Source organism: Mustela putorius, unplaced genomic scaffold (genome assembly GCF_011764305.1).
Source record: "Mustela putorius furo isolate JIRA1106 unplaced genomic scaffold, ASM1176430v1.1 tig00003834_pilon_pilon_pilon, whole genome shotgun sequence".
In the NCBI taxonomy this organism is placed as follows: domain Eukaryota; kingdom Metazoa; phylum Chordata; class Mammalia; order Carnivora; family Mustelidae; genus Mustela; species Mustela putorius.
In genome coordinates this window covers 7,003,481-7,011,651 of record NW_025421987.1, presented here as the reverse complement: position 1 = coordinate 7,011,651, position 8,171 = coordinate 7,003,481, and the positions used below count along the sequence as shown (strand labels likewise).

At 39.9% G+C, this 8,171-nt stretch overlaps 1 long non-coding RNA gene across 1 annotated transcript; it reads right to left on the bottom strand.

Moving 5' to 3' along the window:
• Nucleotides 1–257: 257 nt before the first annotated feature.
• Nucleotides 258–1,842, bottom strand: LOC123394341. The gene is made up of 2 exons (XR_006609022.1): nt 1,198–1,842; nt 258–391 (listed from the first exon to the last, which is right to left on the bottom strand). It is a non-coding gene; the product is annotated as an uncharacterized LOC123394341 (long non-coding RNA).
• Nucleotides 1,843–8,171: the final 6,329 nt, after the last annotated feature.

Here is an 8,171-nt window from a genome sequence, read left to right as displayed (position 1 = left end):
TAGATAGATGGTATGTATATACATGTATATATACATATGAAGTAGAAAATAGCAAGAATGTGCCATGACAGATATCTACTTTCAATCCCCCATGATTAATTATGAACTTCAACTGATACTCCTTTCCATAAGAATATCCTTTGCCCTTTATCATTAGCTAAAGTTACAGTGGGGAAAAACAAAACCCTACTATTACTATTAAAAACATAAAATCATATAAAAGCAGGACCCTAAATATTTTAAATATTTTTTACTACTTACAAGAAAAACTGTATGATAGCAGTAAATCCCCTCTACGTTGGCTGAAATTCTCCCACTGTAGCCCGAGAAGCTTGAACTATAACAGACTATAGAGGTTATCTGGTTCACTGCTTTTAACCTTTTGCAAATCCTGTTTGGCAGAAAATAGTAGTATGTTAGCAGGATACCATGGGAGTGGTTCCTGCATGGTGAACAACTATAGGTCACCACTCTTAAAACTCTTAGGCAGCAAAATCTACAGGAGCGAGTGCCTGGGTGGCTCAGACAGTTAACCATCTGCCTTAGGCTAGGGTCATGGTCCCAGCATCTTGGGATTGAGTCCCCTGTCCGGAGCCCCCCCACAATCCCTGCTCAGCAGGGAGCCTTTTTCTCCCTCAGCCCCTCCCTCTGCCCCTGCTGTCTCTCACTCTCTCTTTCTCAAATAAATAAATAAAATCTTAAAAAAAAAAAAAATCTTGAGGAGCTTACAAAAGAAGCCATACAAATTCAGTAAGGTAATTTCACAACTATTGTAAAATTCTACATGGCTCCAGGAAAAAAAAAGGGGGGGGGGGTCCAAAATTTAAGAAAATTCTGTCCCAGCTATTTACAGCAGTTATAAAATTAATAACGACTTCCAGCCCATAGTATTTTAAATGTCATGTTTTCTTTAAAAATATGAAGAACTGAGCAGGCCACAGCTTTGGTCTGGCAGTTAAGTCCCTGGGATTGGAGAATGTTTGGGGCTGCGCTTCCTCCTAGAATGCCTCTGAGCTTCCATCTCTGCCCCTACCTGGGCTCTCTCCCCACTTCCTCCACCTGTGGAAAGCGGCTGGACTCCCACGCCGGCTTCTCCTCCCTCAGCCCCCCACTCCGCACACTGCTCTAAGCTGCCCGCGGCCTCAGAGCACCTGGACTGGGGCTTCTGACTTGCCATAGACCCCAACTTCACCTCACCGGGGCAGGTTTAAGAAGGAACCTGGGACGCTTTTCTTCATTTTAATGTGGCCTCCGACGGGCAGGAACGCTGGCTGCTCAGTCTGTCCCACTTCATCCTTCCCTCACACAGCGGCCTCCTTTCTGGTCTTCTTTCTTTTCTGTTTTTCTAATTTATGCTGTTCTGAGAGTGTTTCGTCACTGGGGATTTCAGATGGACTCGCTGAGGGGGGTCTGAGCCCCAGAGCCCTTCCCCCAGAGCTCTCTGGTCACGTCACCCGCACCCTCTGAAGCTGAGGGGGGCTGTTAACGGAACACGTGAGGGACCTGCGTCCATTAAAATTGTCAACGGCCAAAATTGTACTCGACTGGTCTTCGTAGCGGGTAAAACTGAACTTGAAACTTGTCTGTCTTCCGGGCCCGCGTGAGATTCATGTTAACAATCTCGCCATACTGGGAGAACCCAAAGACGCTATCTCCTTTGGTCAGTTCCTGAGAAGACACTCCCAGCAAGATCCAGGCGCTGCCCTCGTAGCCGAAGTCCATGGCGCCTTACATGCCAGCCAGGGCACGGTCAGCCTCCCACTCATTCAGCTCGCTTTCCAGCTTTACCTTGGTTAACACACACGTCTCCCTCAGCTGTGGCGCCATTCAATGGCGCCTCCCTGTCTGCACAGGGCCCACTTCCGGTGGACGCAGGAGGGCGCTGCTTCCGGTGGACGCCTTCAGAGCAGGTGCGCCTTCCCTGACCCACCTTCTCCGCTGCCTCTCAGCTGCACCCTTGGAGTTTCATCTTTTCATGGTATCCTATAAACAATGCAGAAGTGTGCTGCAACCCACTAGGTTGAAAGCTCTAATCTAGTTCAGTTTTGAACGGGATGACTAGGTTGAAGCAAAAGCTGCTGCTCTGAAATGATGCCTGATCATGGGAGTCATAACAACTTTTTTTTTTTTTTTTCTTAATAAATCCTTTCGATAGCCTACAATAGGCTAGTCTCACTTTGGCCAAGTTATAAAGAGTGAATATTTTGTAGGTTACAAGGCAGGAATTTAGACTGAGCTTTCCTCAATATGTACTTATTATATTAGGGGTCTCCAGAGAAACAGAACCAATAGGAGATGATAGACAGACGGACAGACATATATCTTATCTATGTATGAAGAAATGTGTTATATAGAATTAGCTCATGTGATTACCGAAGCTGAGAAGTCCCAAGATCTGCAGACTGCAAGCTGAAGACCCAGAACAGCTGATGGCATAGTTGATGCTTCAGTTCCAGTATAAAACCTGGCAGGCTCAAGACCCATGAAGGACCAGTGTTTTAGTTGAAGCTGAAGGCCAACGAAAGACTGATGCCCCCGCACAAAACAGTCCGGTGGGAGGGAGGGTTAGACTTTTTGTTCGATTCAGGCTTTTAACCGATTGGATGAAGTCCATCCACGTTAAAGGGGATAATCTACTTTATTCAGTCTACCAACTCAAGCATTACTCACATTCAAAAACACCCTCACAGACACACCCAAAATAATATTTGAAAAAATATCCCGGGAGCTTGTGGCCCAGTCAAGTTCACATATAAAATTAACCCTCATAATTCATCATGGTGCCAGACTGAGTAAGACTTCAAGGCAACAATAATTCTGCTCTACCTTTTCATACTTATTATTGTAGAGGATGATCCTCTGCTGTCAAGGTGAATGCAGTGTACATTTGTGCATATAGCCTAAAAAGGCACTGAGTAACCAACACCTGCTAACACCCACAATGGCTCCAAGGTATAACTCTAATGGCATTTTACAGAACCTTACTTTGATTTGATTTCTCAAAATAGGCCACCCAGTTTCTGTGAAACTATTGTTTCTTCTGTAACCCACAACTCTATAAGAGCTGTGATGGTTTTCCTGGGTATTTCAAAATGTGCTTCCCTGGTATTTCAAGTCACATGATAGTAGTCCCTCTTGAAATATCGTCACTTAGGTGAAATGCTTATTCTCAATCAAGTCATACGAGCAACCTATTAGATTTGAAACTCAGAAAATAATTGCCCACTTATCATCCTGTCTTTGTTATTTCATTTCTATCATTATCGCTAGCATAGATGAAAGGACTCGAAAGTGACACATAATAGTTAGAGAAGTTGAACAAGTTTTAGAAGCCTCTTCATGCCTCTAGTATAGAAAATATACCTCTACAGTTGTTCAATTTGACCCATAATTAAATGTCATCTTAAAGGCAAGATATATGTATTTCCTAGTGAATAAGTAGACTTCTTGATTTATTTTACTTATGAAAGATGGACTAATGGCATATGCTTCAGTGAATTGTTATCATGCATATAGCTAATAAAATATAACCCTGTGTATTGGAGAAGGGATTTGAAAATACTCAGCTTTGTCCAAGAGCTTAAATAATTTACCCCAAGTCTTTTCCATTCATAAGCATCAAGATTATTCTACACCCTTGAGACCATATAGGAATCAGGTGTTGGAAGTTAAAAACTTTTGGTTATAAATCTGAAAGGCATTTACATTGAGGAACATACAAGGAAAATATCCTCTCCAACATTAGTATTGGTTGCATCATAATCAACAACACAAGTTAAAAGTGTCTTATTGAAAAAGTGTTGGGAAAGACTTTGAAAAGCCTCGCTGGGGGTGCCTGGGTGGCTCTGTCAAATAAGCATCTGCCTTCGGCTCAGGTCATGATCCTAGAATCCAGGGATCAAGCTCTGCATTGGGATCCTGGGATCCTTGCTCTGTGGAAAGTCGGCTTCTCTCTCTGCCTCTGCCTGTTGCTCCCCTTGCTTGTGCTGGCTCTCTCTTGCTATCTCTCTCCCTGTGAAATAAAAAATAACAAAAGAAAAAAATCTTTTAAAAAAGGAGAAAAAAAAGAAAGACTAGCTAAATAGGAACGTGTAATTATCTAGATTCCTCTTTCTCTAAGAAGACTTCATCGAAAAAGCAATATTAGGCAGAATAGCCCTACTGTTTAGGGACCACAACACTTTTAGGGGACTATGAAAATGTCTTCATTCTTTAAAATCAAAAAGAAAAAAATTAATTTCATGTCAAAGAAAATGTTTAATTGGCAATAATCTCCACCTCGCTATGATCATAAAACACAATTTTTAATAAAATTTTTTAGGGATGATAAAAGTGACTAGACCCCATAAGAAACATAATGGGGCCCTGCTCCCAAAAGCCATGTTTACCCTACACAGCCCTGCTACCTGACTATAGTGGATTGAAATAGTGATGGACACTTTACTCAGTTCAGGCCTTTCAGAGTCTATCTCTTCTGAGTTCAGAATCGAGATTTCAACTTATTAATAAATATTTTTGTTAATTTGGGGGGACAGATACCATTGTAGGTTTTGGTGCAGTCATGTGTGTGGAAAAAGGAAAAAAGAGAAAAATTAGAGATGCTACAGCCTGTGAGGCAGGGAGAAGGAGACTCAGAAATGCTGCCAGAGTTCTGGGACCCTCCAGTCTCTGTACACTGGAGGCTGGGTGTCAGACTTTCTTGGAGTCCATGAGATGTCCTAGTACCTTCCTGAAATTCTATCTTTTAGCTAAGCTGTTTGAAATGATTTTCTGCTCATTTTGATCCAAGAGTACTGCACCAGTTTGCTAGGGCTGCTTTAACAATGTACCACAAGCTGGGTGGCTTAAACAATGGAAATTTATTGTCTCACAGTTCCAGGGAGGAGGAGTCTGAAACAAACTTAATCAACAAGGTTGGTTCCTTCTGAGGGCTTTTTGTGTTCCACACTTCTTTCTTTCTACTGTAAATAGCTATCTTCTCTCTAGATGTCTTCATATTGTCTTCCCTCAGTGTGTATCTGTGTCCAGATTTCCTTCTCTTAACGTAGAACAGTCATATTGGATCATGGCCCATCCTACAAAGCTCACCTTAACTTGATTACCTCTGCAAAGACCCTGTCTCCAAATAAGGTCACATTTGGAGGTCCTCAGGGTTAGGCTTTCAACATACAACTTTGTGGAAGATACAATTCAACCTGTAACAAGTTCTAAAATGAGGGTAAATGTAGATTAAATTATAGAGTGCCCGTATATTACTCTCATTGATTTTCTGTATGTATTTCTTCCTTTTTTTCCTTAAATTTAAATTTTATTTTGTTTATTTTTAAAGATTTTATTTATTTATTTTTGAGGGCGCTACCACAATAGCTGGGGGAGGGGTACAGAAGGATAGGGAGAAGCAGACTCCCTGCTGAGCAGGGAGCCATGCAGAGCCAGATGTGGAGCTGATGACTGGGGCCTGATTATGGGGTTCAGTTGTGGGGTTTGATCCCAGAACCCTGAGATCACGACCTGAGCCGAAGGCTGACACTTAACTAACTGAGCCCCCAGGTGCTTCTTCAATATTAATTTTTAAAAGGCAGTTCATGTTTCCTCCTCTTTCTTCTAAATTTAACTCCCACAAATTGAATTTTACCCATTATTTACTGAAGGTCTGAAATGTCCAAGACATGATACAATATCCCATAACGACAAAGAATATATACAGTGTAGAATCAAACTGCCTGAATTCAAAGCCTGTCTCTGCCACTATAGTGCAGAGATAACCGAGCTCTTCCATCTCTTTGCGTCTCACTTTCTACAACTATAAAGTAAAAATTAAGGGAATTCCTTACTCTTAATGGGGGGAGTGTTTTGAAGATTAAACTGATGTATGTAAAGTGTTCAATGTAGAGCTAGTGCCATCTAAGGGCTTACTACTGTTGTAGAGATGGCCCTGACTTACACGCTGGCCTTCCTTCATGATGTCTGCCCATGAAGATGGCCATAAGGCAAACCTCAGCTGCTAACCGCCATCTCCGGTAGGTGCCAAGAGCACAGACTCACCTTGAGGCCAGGTTGCCATGGCTCTGATCTGCCACTTACATCCTGGGACCACAGAGAATTTCCTTTTTCTCACCTTTGAGATGGAGATAACAATGGCACCTTCCCTTAAGGAATCTGTTATCATAATTGAATGAGTTACTTAAATAAAGCATTCAGTACATGCCAAGTCTACACTTACATTAGCTCTCATCATTATCGTGAGATGACTTAACCAGGTGGCAATCTCGGATATAGCAGTGGTCCTGATGAAACTCATGGCCAGACTCCTGCTGCACTCTAAAGAGCCTTGAGAACTTTCAAACGTTCGACTCTCGGAATTCATAGGGTAAAAGCCCTAATCTGAGTGGTTTCGGCCTATGTTTAAACCCCATTTAGTTTTCTATCTGGTTTTGATTCAAGATTAATTTTTTAAAAAATATCACAAGAGCAATGCTTGAGAACGATGAATCTTAAATTCGTCATTTGAATTGTAAGCTAAAGAACAGATATAGCCTTCATGTATAATATCTATAACCACATGCCATGAACTAAATATTTCTGGACTACCATTCCCAAAGAACAGAGGGGAGATGACATTACAAAGCATTTACTGATATTTATGCGATATATAAAAGTACTTGAAATTTGTTGGCCTCCCCTTGGGGAAAGGAATCTAATTTTCTTATTAGTTATAAGAAAACTAATTTCCCTAAGGTAGAGAAATCAATATAATTTATAGGTATTTGATAGCAATTTCATGACCACTTTCTTCAGTCTCCCTATATATGGCATAAAGAAAACAACAATTAGATGGAAAATATGCAAAACAAGCTTGTATTTTATTTGCATCTCAGAGCGCACAAACTGACAATCCAATATTAACTTTGCTGATATTACAGTGCAAGCAAGGAATTTAGTTATGCCTCTGATAAAAGAGATCATTTTGGAATTCTGTATTTGTATAATTGGGAAAGTCCAATACATAGAAGTAACAACATTTCCCATAATGGTGCTAATTACTGCACAGTATCCACAACCTTTTGAGCATTGAGCTTGATTCAAACAAAAATAACAGATGGTGTTTCAGGAAAACAAGCCTTTATATTGCTTTTTTTTTTCTTTTCATATGCAACTGTTAGAGAAAGTCGTGTTGAAAGTTTATTGAGGCTTAATTATATTTTGTTTTCTATTCTGCATATTTCATTCCAATAACAATATAGCTAAATTAATTTTAGCTTTAGAAAGGAAAGAATATTATATTGATCAAATATCATACTGGAAGACATTCTATTTATGTTAGCAGAAGTTCTACTCATTTGATAAGATGAATTTGATTCTTCTTATCATTTGATAAGAAGAATAAGATTTCAAACATATATTGCATTTTAGGTCCGGATTCATTCTTTCATACTCTATGTTTGCTTTTGGAATTTGAGCACTTTGGGAGAATTCAAACTAGAGAAAATGGAAATACTGATTAAAGCTTGAAACAAGAGATGTCTTCCTAAATCAATGTGTACCATTTTCTGTAAACAAACAAAACCTGGGTAAATCTACAATAATAATTGAGAGACTTATTGGCAGGTATACATATAGAGGGTCTCTCCAGAGAAGGACATTTTGGTTTATAACAGTGTTAAAATATTGAGTATAATAACTTTACCTACTGAGTTTCGAAATACCTGCTGAGTCAACTTTATCGCTTTTAGTTCTTTCCCACAGATGATAGGGTAGACAATTTTTCAGCAGAAGACGTTTTGAATGGCTGTTGTCATCTGGGACTGTACTAAGCAGTCCCAATTCTGACCTAGATCTCAGTTCAAAAACAACCAACATTATTGCAGTCCTGTACATATATATTTACATCTACTCTTTGGCTTCCATTTTTTCTTCTTTACTTCTGTGAATATTTACTTATTCCAGCCACAAGAATCAGACATCAGTTTATTAGTGACCGAATTAAATAGCCAATTCCTAATTTTTGGAAAAATACTGAAGTCAAATTTTACTGCATAATATGTGACACCCAAGATAGAGCAGACCAGTGTAGGATGGCCTACACTATATGACTTTTTTTTTTAATTTTTTCAATGTATTTATTTTCAAAAAAACAGTATTCATTATTTTTTCACCAGACCCAGTGCTCC